Source organism: Camellia sinensis, chromosome 5, assembly GCF_055761805.1.
Source record: "Camellia sinensis isolate YWXY chromosome 5, ASM5576180v1, whole genome shotgun sequence".
NCBI lineage: Eukaryota > Viridiplantae > Streptophyta > Magnoliopsida > Ericales > Theaceae > Camellia > Camellia sinensis.
This window is the reverse complement of record NC_138965.1, coordinates 206,013,001-206,019,640: the sequence shown is the minus strand read 5'-3', so window position 1 is coordinate 206,019,640 and position 6,640 is coordinate 206,013,001. Positions and strand designations below refer to the sequence as shown.

At 33.2% G+C, this 6,640-nt stretch overlaps 1 non-coding gene across 1 annotated transcript; it reads right to left on the bottom strand.

Moving 5' to 3' along the window:
• Positions 1-562: 562 nt before the first annotated feature.
• On the bottom strand, positions 563-1,817 carry LOC114308982 (uncharacterized). Its single transcript, XR_014330929.1, has 2 exons — positions 1,097-1,817; positions 563-922 (listed from the first exon to the last, which is right to left on the bottom strand). It is a non-coding gene; the product is annotated as an uncharacterized LOC114308982 (transcript).
• Positions 1,818-6,640: the final 4,823 nt, after the last annotated feature.

The following is a 6,640-nucleotide window of genomic DNA, read 5'->3' as shown; positions in this document are numbered from 1 at the left end:
CACAAAGATGAATTTACTTGTCATCAACGACTTCAGTAACTTACTTGCTTGCTACTTTATATAAGCTCTTCAAAAGCTTCATTTGGAGATTTCTTTTGCCACTTTTAACTTTAAATGCTTCAAGGCCAATGCATCTACCATTCACAATGCTTTCTACAGCATGTTAGATATAAGCAAGTAGAACCATGCCCCTAATAATTTATGCTATGCTCTGTATTTAGAGGTTTTCTGCAACTTTGCATTAATTAAGCAGGTTTTCCAGAGAAAAAACCATCAAACTACAATCTACTTCACTAATGAATGAAACAAGTCAGCAATAGAAGTTTGATATTCTTAATAGATTCACAAGCCCAAATGCCCCAAACAATATCCTGTACCAAGATATGATTCCTAAATTATGATTCCTAAGTCCAAGGTGCAATCACCTTTACCAGTTTGACAAGTTTTAACTTTTAGAACACTGGAAAGTCTGACAACCGAATCGTGCAGCACGACATTAAGAATACTTTAGTTAGAATGCCACCACAATGATGAAGAGACAATGAGAGAACTCCTTTCCAAATCAAATCTAAAAGCTTCCCACAAAAATCCTACATTTGAAATTGTGCAGCAAATGTGCCACGTCAATACAAATCAAGTACAAGCTATTTATCTAGCTTGGATATATTTATATATATACATATATTGCAAAGCAAAAGTTCCCCAATCCGCTACATCATTCATAATATGGGATTATGTTCAAGGTAATTGGCAAGTAAAACTAGTTGAACGGTAATCTTTCTACCTACACTTGGCTTGTTATAATCATTCTTCGGAGTCTGTTCAATAAATGGCGCCGAAGTTAATGCAGCCATTCTGGTCAAGCTTGAGAAGAAACACACTTTCAGCCTCATTTTTAGCAGCTTGCATCCAATACTACTTTCTATCATATTTGCCAGTGAGTAATATCATTACAAACATTTGGAAGACATAGCAACAAAGACAATCCACTAATTTCAATAACAACATCATAAATAAAATTTCCAATCAACTTTACAACAAAATTAGTATTTTGATGGGAAAATTAAAATAAAAAATAAAATTAAAATTTACATACCTCTTGGAAAAGAAAACCAAGTCATCAAAACCCTTTTGGTCCACTTTCCTTCAAGACAGCAGGCTTATCAGCCATGGAGAGGCAGTACTTTGCAATTTCTCTAAATTTAGGGACACTTCTCAAGTCCACCTTAGTACCATCCTTCAAGGTAATGATAACATCACCCCACTCCCCAATAAACCTAGGCACAACTTGAACGTCTCTGATCACTTCGTAGGAGAAATCACTCCGATCTTGACCCGTCAGTCCCGAAATCACGGTCACCCTCAGGTTAGTGAATCGGTACCGAAGGAAGAAGGCTCTGAAAACGGCGGCTAGGGTTAGGGGAAGCCAGAGGAGAGTGAAACCGAGGATGAGGTTGGCAAGGAGGTCGCCGTAGTGGGCTCCGCCGTCGAAGAAGATGATTTCGGAAGTGGGTTTGCTTGTCGTGGTGGCGGTGGATTTGTTGGTGGGGGAGGAGACATGGAGTTTGCTGGTGGTGGGTTTGGTGGATTTGGAGAAGCGGAGTTTGGGGGAGAAGGTGGAGAAGAGTTGCGGAGGGTGGTGGGTGGCGGAGGTGGTGGCGCGTGAGAGGATTGCGGTGGCGGAGGTGGTGGTGGAGGCCATGGCGGTGGCTTATCCGTTAAGGAGGAGAGAGAGAGAGTGAAAGTCGAACGTTGTTGTTGGTTCGGGGGTTGGGTAGTTGAATTTTGGGACTTTTGATTTGGTTTTCGGTTTTTCTGAGGTGGAAAAGAGAGAGTGCGTGGCAGCTTATTGACCCAATCGTTTGGTAGAAGTCCACCCATTTTACCCTTTTGTTTTATTTAATAGAAAAAATATATAATATTTGGTTTGAAATAAAAAATATTTTTTTAATCTTCAATTCATATTTTTTTTTAGTAATTTTTTAAATTAATTTTTTATTTTATTTTATTTTTTTATATTTTTTTAATTTAATTATACTCAAAAATAAAACGATAATAATAGAGACTCACGGTGGTTCCACTGGCATTTCATTGGTCAGTCTTTTTTTTTTTTTTTTTTTTTATTCTTTTCTTTCCATCACCAACCCCTCACGTGGTGTGGGGAACAAAAGGGGTCTGTGGAATTTTTCAAAATAAAATATCTATGAAAAAATTTAAAATAATGTTAATAAATATAAAAAATATATTAAATTTATATATATATATATATATATTAAGATTTATTAGTGAAGTCTAAATAAAAATGCGATAAAAACTACTTAATCCAATAAAATTTTGTTTTTAAGTTGGGTTTGGATATAAATATTTGGGTGCCATGTGGGTTGGGCCTACGTTTAAAGGCCCACTATTTGAGAGGGTTAATTTAATTTTGGACTGAACTTGACCCAATTTAATAACTCAATTTGTCATGCCAATGTACACATCTTGTACATTTTTATGGAAAAATTAGTGAAATATTTCTTTTCAATTTTGGGTAACAGAAGAGATTTAATATATTTTTTTATTAGTTAAGATTCTTCAATAATATTATTAAAAATTTTCTATAAAGAGTTAAAAATTTTTGTAAAAATATTGAAAGATCCCATCTATTATAAAATCTTACAGATCTTTTATCTTATAAAATCTTACAGATCTTTTATCTTATAAAATCTTAACGTTAAACTTAAAATCCCCATTTTTATTGAAATATCACCTAAGTATGTAAGTGCTTTTGTATGGTGATCAATGGTTTTGTGATTATGGTGAAATATGATTATGGAGATCAACAATTAAGATATGGAATAAAATTTAGGACAAATTACATTAACAGTCCCTATAGTTTAGAACTCGTGTTACTTTAATTCCTGACTTTTCAATTGTGACACATTTAACCTTGAATTTCGAATCTTGTTTCAAATAAGAACAATTGAACATACCATTGCTTAATTTCAAGGACAAAATAGTCAATTTGATAAAATATAAACTAATTTGACAAAAATAAATGTCAAAAAAATATTTTAAAATTTTTAAAAATTATTTCTACCCACCAAAGATAAAATTATGTAAAATTGGTAAAAATTAATAAAAATTACATAATTAATGTAACGCCCTCAAAATAAACCCATTATATATATCATTGACATGCAATAGTTAAAGAAAACAATTCATTCATCAGAGTATTACTAAATAAAAACATTACATGTAACATCAAATTAAATGCCCTACGGGCTAACATCTTTCCAAGCCAACACTTGGACACTAAATATGAGTTCTAACTCAAATACAAGTAAAGCCCTAGGCTTGAATGTTTACATGTAATATCAAATAAATAAATAACAACTAAACTAAACAGAGTCTTCAACTCCAATTCCTTCCAAGCTAAGTCCTTGGAGGTAGCTTATCACCTGAACCTGAAAATGATGTTCCCATAAAGGGTGAGCCACAGCCCAGTAGAAAAATACTAAACCAAATATAAGCATTGAATAAAGCTACAGTATTCAATAGAAGGTTAACCAAGATAACCAATTATAACTTGATACTGTCTCATGACACTAATGTCTATGACATGTTTAAATTCCCATTATTATCAATATGGCTCAGAACCTGGCCAAACTTACAACAGTGAACTATATATCACATTCACATTACTTCCAATATCAACAACACAGATGAGACTCAGGCTCATATCAAAACACTTCATACTTTCCGTTTGATACACATTTTAGTGCTGTATCAATAACATGCAAAAACACTTCAATATAATCAGCACACATAAAAGTGATGCTAATGAAGTCCATCCCCTATCTCCTCCCAAACAAAAATCCGGTTTAGAGGTCCATCCCCTATCTTCTCCTAAACCGTGGAGTACATCCCCTATCTCCTCCAAAACAATATGCATATGCAATGCTCAATCAATACATGTATTTTCTGTATTAATTCAATAGTCTAAGTTTATGACTTAAACAAATTGATTAGTTTCAATTTTCCCTAATCCACATGCAATGTCTACAACAAACATGACTATCCTCTACCGATAGCCCAAAACAGTTATTTCTAGACTGGAAATAAATATATCAACAATTCAATAGGCGAGTGATTTAAATTATCCAACTACACCAGTTAATCAATGAATTCCTCAATTTCATGCATTTAACCAAATTCCCAAATTTCCTTAAATTAATTATACCAATTTATTCATTATTACAACTAGGGTTTTTCCCAAAATTACCAAAGTATCCCCAACCTATCAAAATACCAAAACTTAGAACAAAACTTATAAGATGGAGTAGGAAATCCCTACCTTAAAGAGAAGAACTCGAATGGAGAAGATGACGAAAGTCCAAAGTGCTCCAAATCCTCTCTTTTTCAGATTAAAAGAAAGCTCTCGCAAAGCTCTACCTTTCTTCCAAAGGAACTAGGGTAGAAGACCACAAGGAATAGATCAAATCTTAGAGAGAAGGTGAGAGTAGAGAGAGAAACTCTCAAGTGGCGGTTTTTAAAGAGTTAGGGAAAAGAAGTAGGTCAAAAAGTGATCCAAAAAGTGAAATCACGGACTGATGTAGTCGACTCCCCGCTCGAGCGTCCAAACTCCCGCTCGAGCGTCGAATACGCACTCCCAGTACTTTTGCAGAACCAGGTCCCCGCTCGAGCGTCCAACTCCACGCTCGAGCGGCACTCACACATTTCCGCTCGAGCGTCCAATCCCACGCTCGAGCGTCCAATACTGCACAGGAAATACTGGATGGGTGATAATCCCGCTCGAGCACCAAAACCCCCGCTCGAGCGGACAAGCAACAAAAGAAATCCCCGCTCGAGCGTCAAACTCCCGCTCGAGCGGACAGGTCAAAATCTGGGCAACTAGTTTTGGTATCTAAACTCAACCGACCTGTAACAGACCTGTCCAACACATCCTATAACTCAAATACAAAGAGACTAAAGGACGACAACACCAATATATAATGACAGGATCCACGGAACCTAAGTCCGGATATAATAATCTAAACGGAAAAGACCGGGATCGCTATAATTAATTTTTAAAAATTAATTTTACATGATCATCATCTAAATAAATAATAAAAATTAATTTGGTAAAAAAAAAATTCTAAAAGATTTATCAATTTTATATAATTTTATCTTTAGTAAATAAAAATAATTTTTTGACATTTATTTTTGTCAAATTAATTTATATTTTATTAAATTGACGAATTTGTTCTTGAAAAATCCAATAGTATCTTCAATTGTCCTTATTTGGAACAAGATTCAAAATTCATGATTAAATATGTTACAATTGAAAAGTCAAGAGCCAAACTGACACAAATCCCAAACTATAGGAACCGTTGGTGTAATTCAACCTAAAATTTATCAATGTTATTTTTTGACAATACATTTTCTAAATAAAACTATTATAATTTGACAGCCCATTGCCCACCGCATGACCTCTTCATTTTATAGTTACAATAATCACCAAGCAAATATATTCTACTAATTAATTAACATTTTAAGAGAAAAAAAAATATAATAAGTTAAGGTATGAACACATCAAGCATGCATGTGGCCACTTAATGGGCTCTACAAAATTCAAAATTGTTAATTTTGCCACTATTAAATTTTTAACTTGGAAAAACTAATGTTGCCAAAGCTAATCCGTCTCTTCACATGATCCAACATAGAATTATACATTAAAAAACTCACAATTTAATATTATATATGATCTTCTTCATTTGTTTTCTAATTATATCATGATTTTCCACAGATTTCATCACATGCTAGTTTGTTTAATATTGGGTTGTTAGGTGTATGATTAATCAAGTTGTCTGTTATTACAGTTTGTTGCAAAAGCAACAGTAAAATCTATGAACCTAAATTTACTTCAAAATAAACTCTGTATGAGATCCGTGATATGCGATGTTAGTTTAAGGAATCTCGCTCTCATGGGTAGTTTCATGGTCTAGCAAATGCGGTCCTTCTACAAAGTAATCTTATAAAATTCAAAATAATTATTAGGGCAAATTACAATAACATCTTCTGATATTTAAAAAAAAAAAATACAATAAACTTCACAGTTGCCTCATTTTTCATTGAAATATATATATATATTTTTTTCTTTTTTTATCTTTGTGATTGTGCACTATTTTTAAAATTATCCTTATATGAGTAGACATGATCTGATGGTAGAGTTCACTTATGAAAATTCATCTTCGTCTAAACAACTTAAAAGATACGAGAGTTTTGTAATAAATAAAATTGTTACATACTATTTTGGATAGAACAACAGTAAGTTACTATTTTGGATAGAACAACAATTAGTTAGGATTCCACCGAAATTATGTCATATTAGGCTTTGGTATCCAAAGGATTTATAGGCGATGAATGAGGCAACTCTTTCTCATCGCTCTTTTCGCATAAATGAATTGGTGACCCTAATTGCTCTTTTAGTGTAGACATGACATGAAATTAAACTTTTTTTAAAATTTTAAAAAAAAATTATTAATCACTTTTGAGAATAGATTCAACAAGAACAAAGCATTTCCTTGAGGCCAGGTTTAGACCTCAAAAGTTTTTTTTTTTTTTTTTTTTTTTCTCTGTCTTATTATTATTGTTT